This window comes from Myxine glutinosa, chromosome 13, assembly GCF_964187855.1.
Source record: "Myxine glutinosa chromosome 13, kmMyxGlut1.1, whole genome shotgun sequence".
Classification (NCBI taxonomy): Eukaryota; Metazoa; Chordata; class Myxini; order Myxiniformes; family Myxinidae; genus Myxine; species Myxine glutinosa.
This window is the reverse complement of record NC_136273.1, coordinates 1,198,784-1,207,049: the sequence shown is the minus strand read 5'-3', so window position 1 is coordinate 1,207,049 and position 8,266 is coordinate 1,198,784.

The following is an 8,266-nucleotide window of genomic DNA, read 5'->3' as shown; positions in this document are numbered from 1 at the left end:
CCTAAACCGAATCCTAAACCAAATTCAAAACCAAATCCAAAAGCAAATACAAAACCAAAACCAAATCCAAAACCAAATCCAAAAGGCCTAACCCAAAACCAAATTCAAAACCAAATACAAATTCAAAACCAAATCCAAAACCAAATTCAAAACCAAATCCAAAACCAAATCCAAAAGCAAATCCTAAACCAAAACCAAATCCAAAAGGCCTAACCCAAAACCAAATCCAAAACCAAATTCAAAACCAAATCCAAAACCAAATCCAAAAGCAAATCCTAAACCAAAACCAAATCCAAAAGGCCTAACCCAAAACCAAATCCAAAACCAAATTCAAAACCAAATCCAAAACCAAATTCAAAACCAAATCCAAAACCAAATACAAAACCCAAAACCAAATCGAAAAAGCCTAATCCAAAACCAAATCCAAAACCAAATCCAAAACCGAATCCAAAACCAAATCCATATCCAAAACCAAATCCGAAACCAAATCCAAATCCAAATCCAAAAAGCCAAATCCCAAATCAAAACGCAAACACGCTTTTACAAAACACCGAACTCAAATGTCTACTTTTAGCACAACATCCAAATGAGTTTTTCGTTTTCTCATTGAATCCATGTTTGAAACTAAAAGCAGTCGATTCCAATTACTGTATACGTATTCATTCTCTAGCAAAGGTACCGAGCGTTGCCGGGTAACGCAGAGTTGCTTCGTGACAGGAATATGAAGAGGGGAGAGAGAGTAGCGGAGGGGAGGAGGAAGGAGAGGGGAGAAGGAGGGAGAGGGCAGAAGGAGGAAGATGGAAGGGGAGAAGAGAGGGTATGGGGAGGGGGTGGGGGAGAGAGAGAGTGGTGATTGGGAAGGAATGGGGGGGAGGGGGAAGAGAGAGGGTGATGACAGGGAGAGGAGTGAGAGTTAAGGGGGAGACGAAAGGGGGAGGAGAGATGGGAGTGGAAGGGAGGGAGAGGGGGAGGGAGAAACGAGGAGGGGAGAGCGAAACCTCACCACATGTCATTATACTGTGGTGCAGGCACCATGATGTTTTGTGGTGCAGGCACCATGTGCAGACACACTCTGGGAAGGAGGTGTGGTGTGAGGAAGAGAGTTGGAATGAAGGAAAGTGAGAGGGAGGGGGAGAAGGAGGAGGGAAAGGTAGGGGAATGGGGGAGTGGGAGAAAGAGGGAGAGAGAGGGATAGAGAGGGAGAGAGAGGGAGAGAGAGGGAGAGAGAGGGAGAGAGAGAGAGAGAGAGGGAGAGAGAGGGAGAGAGAGGGAGAGAGAGGGAGAGAGAGGGAGAGAGAGGGAGAGAGAGAGAGAGAGAGGGAGAGGGAGAGGGAGAGGGAGAGGGAGAGGGAGAGGGAGAGAGAGAGGGAGAGAGAGGGATAGAGAGGGAGAGAGAGGGAGAGAGAGGGAGAGGGAGAGGGAGAGAGAGGGAGAGAGAGGGAGAGAGAGAGAGAGGGAGAGGGAGAGGGAGAGAGAGAGGGAGAGAGAGAGGGAGAGAGAGAGAGAGAGAGAGAGAGAGAGAGAGAAAGACTTGACTTTTAAGGTCTTTTATTACAAAGGTATAAAAAAGCACAACAAACCAAGTAATACAATTGCAGTCAAAAGAATAATTAAATCAAGGAATTGAAAAACATGACATTAATTATAGCAGCAAAAAAAGTTAATCTCCCTCCACCTCACACAGGATTTCAGCTTTGCACCATTTTTGAATAAAGTGATCAAGCCGAGAAGTCTCTCGGTAAAAATTAAATTAAATTTTAAGGCGGGCAGACACAAGGCCTTTAAAGGCTAACAAAATACTGCATTCCGGTGAGCTTGTCCCAGAAACCCTACTCTTCCGCGTAATGTATATCGCGAGTTTCGCCTCGGCAAGTAAAAAGTTAACGATTTGAGAACCGACATTCTCGTTAGACACAGGCATGCAGTACACAAAAAGATAAGAAGAAAAACAAAAACCGAAATTCTGGAAGACATATTTCAGGAGTTGAAAAAGTGGAGCCAGCCTTTGGCATCCGACATAAGCATGGAAAGTGTCCTCAGAGTGATGGCAAAAAGTGCAGTCGTCAGATATCACGGGGTTCAGTCTTTTAAGAAACGCGTTGGAAGGCAAAGAATAGTGTGCAAGCCTCCACTGTATATCGCCAGCACGTTTAGACAGAGGTAACGCGTACATCGACGGCCAGGTAGGAGAGGATGGAGCCCCCGCAGGTAGAAGCTCTTTCCAGTGGGTGGTCAGTGGGCTATTGGGGTTAGCAGAGATGACAACATTAAGACATTGCACGTACAAAGTAGCCTTTGCACAGGCTTGTAGAGGCTTTGTGGAAGGAGCACCAGAAAAACAAAAATCAGGGAAGTCAGGGTGCATTGTTTTTGTGTTCTGAACCTCGTGCAGTAGAGGCCATGATAAATTAAAAGAGTTGAACACTTTAACAATTGAACGGAGAAGTTGTCCAATTAGTCGGGCTGAAGTAACATTGCATACTTCCAAAATCTGGTTAGGGGTCTGCCATCCAGAATAAGTATGATTAACAAAGTCATTGACAAGGAAAAAACCAGATTCGATAAAGGATTGAATTAGGGACCTACTTTGGCAGTCATGACAAAATAGGCTGTTGTAGAAAACGGGTTCACACATTAAATTCCAAAATTTATATGTATCCTTGTTTCGTACTGGGAGGAGGCACTGACCGGCATTCACGAGACTTCGATAAAAGGAGGGCAGCAAGGAGATGTCTATTCGCTGCAGATCAAGTCGAAAGAGCTTGGGGCCACACCTGAGCTTACCCGCTTGCTGCAACAATGAAGAAGTCAGGGGCCGCCAAGACAGGACTTCCTTGTAGAGAAGTTGGCGCAAGGTGGTTAGTCGAAAAGCCAGTATTTTACTGGTAATGTTCACAAGTCCTTGACCTCCTTTATCCAAGGGGACACTTAGAAGATCAGCTCGAAGCCGGTGCATACCATTCCAGAAATAATTCACAAGGATACGCTGCAGGTTAATGACTAGCGATTTGGGCGGTTGTAAGACAGCCATCCGATGCCAGAGTTTGGAAGCAGCCAAGTTATTAATTATCAGCACTCGACCTCTATAAGACAGTAGGCTGGACAATCTTTTCCAACAATTAAGGATATGGGAGATGTGATCAACCATCTGATCCCTGTTTTTTTAGGAGAAGGTCTCATTCCCAAGAAACACACCGAGATGTTTAACACCATCATACCTCCACTGCAAAGCATTAGGCAGGGAAGGTGGGATAAATAACCCAGAAGGACCAAGACACAAGGCTTTACTCTTACTCCAATTGACAGTAGCAGAAGATGCCAAATTGAATTCACATAGAACACTTGTGAGGGCAGCAATGTCAGACTGAGTGTTAACAATCACACACAAATCGTCAGCATACGCAAGCACCTTAACAGGATTAGCAAGAGGTGTCACCGAGAACCCAGAGAGTTTGTGGCGTAAATGAATCAGCAAGGGTTCAATGGAAAGTGAATACAGGTACCCGGAAAGAGGGCAACCTTGTCTAATACCTCGCTGAATCGGAAAAGGTGAACATAAACTGTTGTTGATGTTCACCAAACTAAAGTTGTTGCGATACAGCAGCTTGATACAAGAAATAAAGAAGGAACCAAACCCAAACCCCTTCAAAACTTCAAGTAAATACGAATGGTCAACGCTATCAAAGGCCTTTTCCTGATCTAAAAAGATCAGCCCGGTGTTAACATTCTGACAATGACAAATCGAAATCAAATCACGAACAGAAAAAATATTGTCAAATATCGATCTGCCAGGAATACAATAAGACTGGTCGGGGGATACAACGTACCCAATTAAGGTCTTTATGCAATTAGCGAGTAAGTTAGACAGGATTTTGTAATCGGTACAGAGTAGAGAGATCGGGCGCCAGTTCTCAACAAGTTGAAGATCTCCCTTTTTAGGGATTAATGAAATGATGGCACGTCTGCAGCTCAAGGGAAGTTCACCAGTTTGTATGCTTTCTATGAAGACAATTAATAGGCATGGTCCTAGCAAATCCCAAAAGGTGCTGTAGAATTCCACTGGCAACCCGTCTAAGCCAGGTCCCCTGCTGGTGGGCAAGGTCTTTAAAACACTAGTGAGTTCGTCCAATGTTATTTCGCCTTCAGCAGTCGAATTCTGGGTCTCAGTAAGTGTAGGCAAGGATGCGGTAAATGAATGTATATGGTTTGGGAAAGTGTGCTTGGAGGAGTAGAGGTGAGAAAAGAAAGTCTTAATAGTAAGTTTAATGTCACTTGGATCAGTCAAAATCCTTCCGCCAGCAGAACGCAAGGACAATATTTGTTTTTGTTTTTTTGAGGCAGTTTCCAGCTTGAAGAAAAGTCTGCTCGGGTTATTTAGTTGTTGCAAATGAGTCATTCTCATCCGAAGGAGGGCACCTTTTGCACGTTCGGCCAGTAATTCATTTAACAGGGCTTTCTTTTCATACAACGTCTGCTGCTGCCCATTATTACTAGAGGAGGACACTTGGTTTTGCAGGTGAAGAATTTGTGTCTTCACCAGATCTATATTTGCATCGTGATCCCGAGTACTGCGTCATGAGAAATTTTGACAAAAAACTCTAATTTGAGCTTTAGCGTTGTCCCACCACTGACGTAAACACGATAACTTTTTATCCATCGTGATGTAATGAGCCCAAAAGGCCCTAAAGGATGCAACAAAGAATTCGTTTTGAAGAAGTGTTGTGTTGAACTTCCAATAAGGGCTCACCACCTTTATGAGTGGCAACTGAAAATGCATAGTGATGATGTGGTGATCGGAAAACCCAGATGGGAGAATAGAGGTGTTTAAGACGAGGTTGAGGAAATGGTCAGAAACGTACAATTTATCAAGTCGAGCTAGCGACACTAAGTTGTTAGAGCAGCGACACCAAGTGAATTGTTGCTGCATCGGATGTTGCAATCTCCAAATGTCTGTCAACTTAAATCTTGAGATTGAGCGAACGAGAGGTCTTGTACTGGCTGCATGTGGCTCAGCTCCATTGCTATCAAGGGAGGGGTTAAGTGTGCAATTGAAATCTCCTCCAAGACATAGAAAGTGGTCAGGGGGAACACCAGCAAGATACGAGTCAAGACAGTCAAAAAAGGAAGATCTTTCAGCATTTGTACTTGGTGCATACACATTGATTATTGTGAAAAGCTGCTGACCAACAGAGAAAGTCAGCGAAGCTAAATATCCCTTCATAATTTCTTTGAAGTAAACCGAAGTCAAGGGAAGAGTTTGCCGAAAGAAGATGGCTATCCCAGCAATTGGGCTTGATAGATTGCTAAAGAACCAATGCCCTTTAAGAAACAACTCCCACTCAGCTGAAGAACCTTCAGTACAATGAGTTTCCTGCAACAACAAGATGTCAACCTTGTTGCACTCGATTAGTTGTTTAACTTGCACTTTACGGAGAGATGTGCGACCACCGTTGATATTAAGGCTGGCAATGCGTAGTTTCATCTGTGATGAGGCACCGGCAGGACATCAGCCATGGTCTTTGAGTTCGCTTCGAGCACGACTTAGAAATTTCCTTAACCGGTGACGTTGAGGGTCTGCAACGTTGTACCGATCCGGTCTAGAAATCATTAGTCGAGCCACTTGAATGAAATCTTCTAGGACTAGAAAATGATCTTTAATTTTGACCCCCTTTTTGCGAAAACTTTTGTGTAAGAAGGCATGAACGGCATCGGGAGTACTGAGGAATCAACCTCAAGGTTGTGAGGAGGAACATCGCTGCCTGTGTCACTTAGGGTGGAAGCAACAGAAGATGTTCCATCAGACTCGTAACCCATGCTGTCAGCCACAAGTTCCCGCGGTTCTTCATTAGCAATTTGTCCAGATGCTGCAGGTACAGCCACCTCCAGATCACAATCAATTTGTACATCCGGTGCATCGATTTTAACTGTGGCATCTGTGCATGGTGGGGGTTGGGAGAGGGTCTCATCGACTCCACGAGGGATCTCCGATTTATCAAGCACAGTGGGAGTAACAGTTTCATGTGTACTCACAACAGGAGTACAGGGCTGCTCAGGAGGTGAGTCCGTGGGAATGGGTTCAGGTGGTTGTTTGGCAGGTGTTCTTACCGCTTGCGCATAGGAAGGAGACCTCTTGGGTTTCACTTGATTGTCTAATTTGGTATCAATTGCCCGCTTCTGTGCTTTATTCCGGGTTACAACCGTGAAGCCATCATCTGCATCATTCGTCCCTCCTGGGCGAGCATTTTGCGAAGGAAGTGATTCCTGTCCCTCAGGTGAAGAAGAAGAGTCCCGTCTTTCAGGCGTAGGCAGAAATTCCTGTCCTTCAGGTGGTGTGGTGTTCTGATTGGACGCTGAATTAGCATCAGGGAGATTATTCGGACATCCCTCCGCAGGTGTCCATGCTGATTACAGGCATAGCACGTTAACACCTCTGTTGTTGCATACATTTGATAATTGTAGTTATCATGTTTTATCGTGAATTTAACATCAAGGTCACGACGGTTCTCGTTCAAAATCATCAATAATTGACGTCTGAAGGAATAAACGTGTTTATAACGATCGTCACGGCACCGTAATGCCTAGGTCACACATAGGCGGATTTGTCGGCGACTACTGGCGACCGAAAAAATCGCCACCATCCGCCGACAATCGTAATGAAACCGTAATGGACGGTCTGAAGGAACTGCGCTCCAACGCGAGTCGAAAGAATTGACGCGACCAAAGACGGAATTCGTCCGAGTTGCTTTATTGAAACAAAACAGCTCAGGTATTCTGACAAGCCCGTTTATCGGGCAGCAATATATATACACATTTATGTCGGGAAGTTTGCCCGGCAAAAGCTATACCGGGCATGCCCGGGTGTCAAGGGCGAGCCTTGGAAAGGCGAGTCTGGACCTGCCCGGGCGTGTTTGGCTGCGGCCTGGCAAGTCGAGGCTGGGCGTGCCCGGGCGCTCTGGGCGAGCCCTGGAAAGGCGATAGCGGGCATGCCCGGACGCTCTGGGCGAGCCCTGGAAAGGCGATAGCGGGCATGCCCGGACGCTCTGGGCGAGCCCTGAAAAGGCGATAGCGGGCATGCCCGGACGCCCTGGGCGAGCCCTGGAAAGGCGAGAGCGGGCATGCCCGGGAAAGACGAGACCGGGCGTGCCCGGGAGGTTCGGGCGTGCCCGGGAACAGTGAGTCCGGGCATGCCCGGGAGAGGCGCGTCTGGCCGTGTTCTGGCCGGTGCAAGGCGATTGTGTGCATCCATCGGTAACCGCTACACACGCCCCTCCAGAATCGACCTGCACCGGCAGGGTCAATTTAAGGGGGGTCCGGATGACCCGGCCGAAGCGACCCCTGGAGGGTCGTGGGGAGGGGTCCGACGTGGTGGTGGGTGGTCGAGCGGGGGGAACTGTGGATGGGGGGCGGCCTCGCCGCGGAGGAAGGGCCAACCGTGGTGGTCGGTCGACGTCCATGTGCGCCGGTTTGAGGCGGTCCACAGAAATCCGGTCCGGCCGGCCGCCGAAGTCGACGATGAAAGACTTGTTGCCCCGTCGCAGGACCCGGAAGGGCCCGTCGTACGGCGGCCGGAGTGGCCCCCGGTGCGCGTCATGACGCACAAAGACGTACTCCGCTGTGCGAAGCGCCGGGGGGACGTAGGACTGGGGGCCACCGTGGCGGGATGTCGGCACGGGGGCAAATCGTCGGGCGGCCTCCTGGAGGTCCGAGCGCTGGCGAGCGGCGGACCAGGGAATGGTAGCGTCGGGCACGAATTCGCCCGGGACGCGGAGCGGCTGGCCGTAGACGAGCTCGGCGGCGGACGCCTGGAGGTCTTCCTTGGGGGCCGTGCGAAGGCCCAAAAGGACCCACGGCAGCCGTTCGGCCCAACCGTCGTCCTGAAGGCCGGCCATGAGTGCGGCCTTCATGGAGCGGTGAAACCGCTCGCACAACCCGTTGGCTTGGGGGTGGTAGGCCGTGGTGCGGTGCAGCGTGACCCCCAACGAACGGGCGACCGCGCCCCAAAGCTCAGACGTGAACTGTGGGCCACGGTCGGACGAGATGTCCGCTGGTGCGCCGAAGCGCGCGACCCAGGTGGCGATGAACGCCTGCGCCACGTCGGCGGTGGTGGTGGAGGCGAGGGGCACAGCCTCCGGCCACCTGGTGGTCCTGTCCACCATGGTGAGCAGGTGGGTGAACCCCCGCGAGGGGGGCAGGGGACCCACCAGGTCCACGTGGACGTGGTCGAAACGCCGTTCAGGCACGGCGAAAGGTGCCAGCGGGGCCTGGG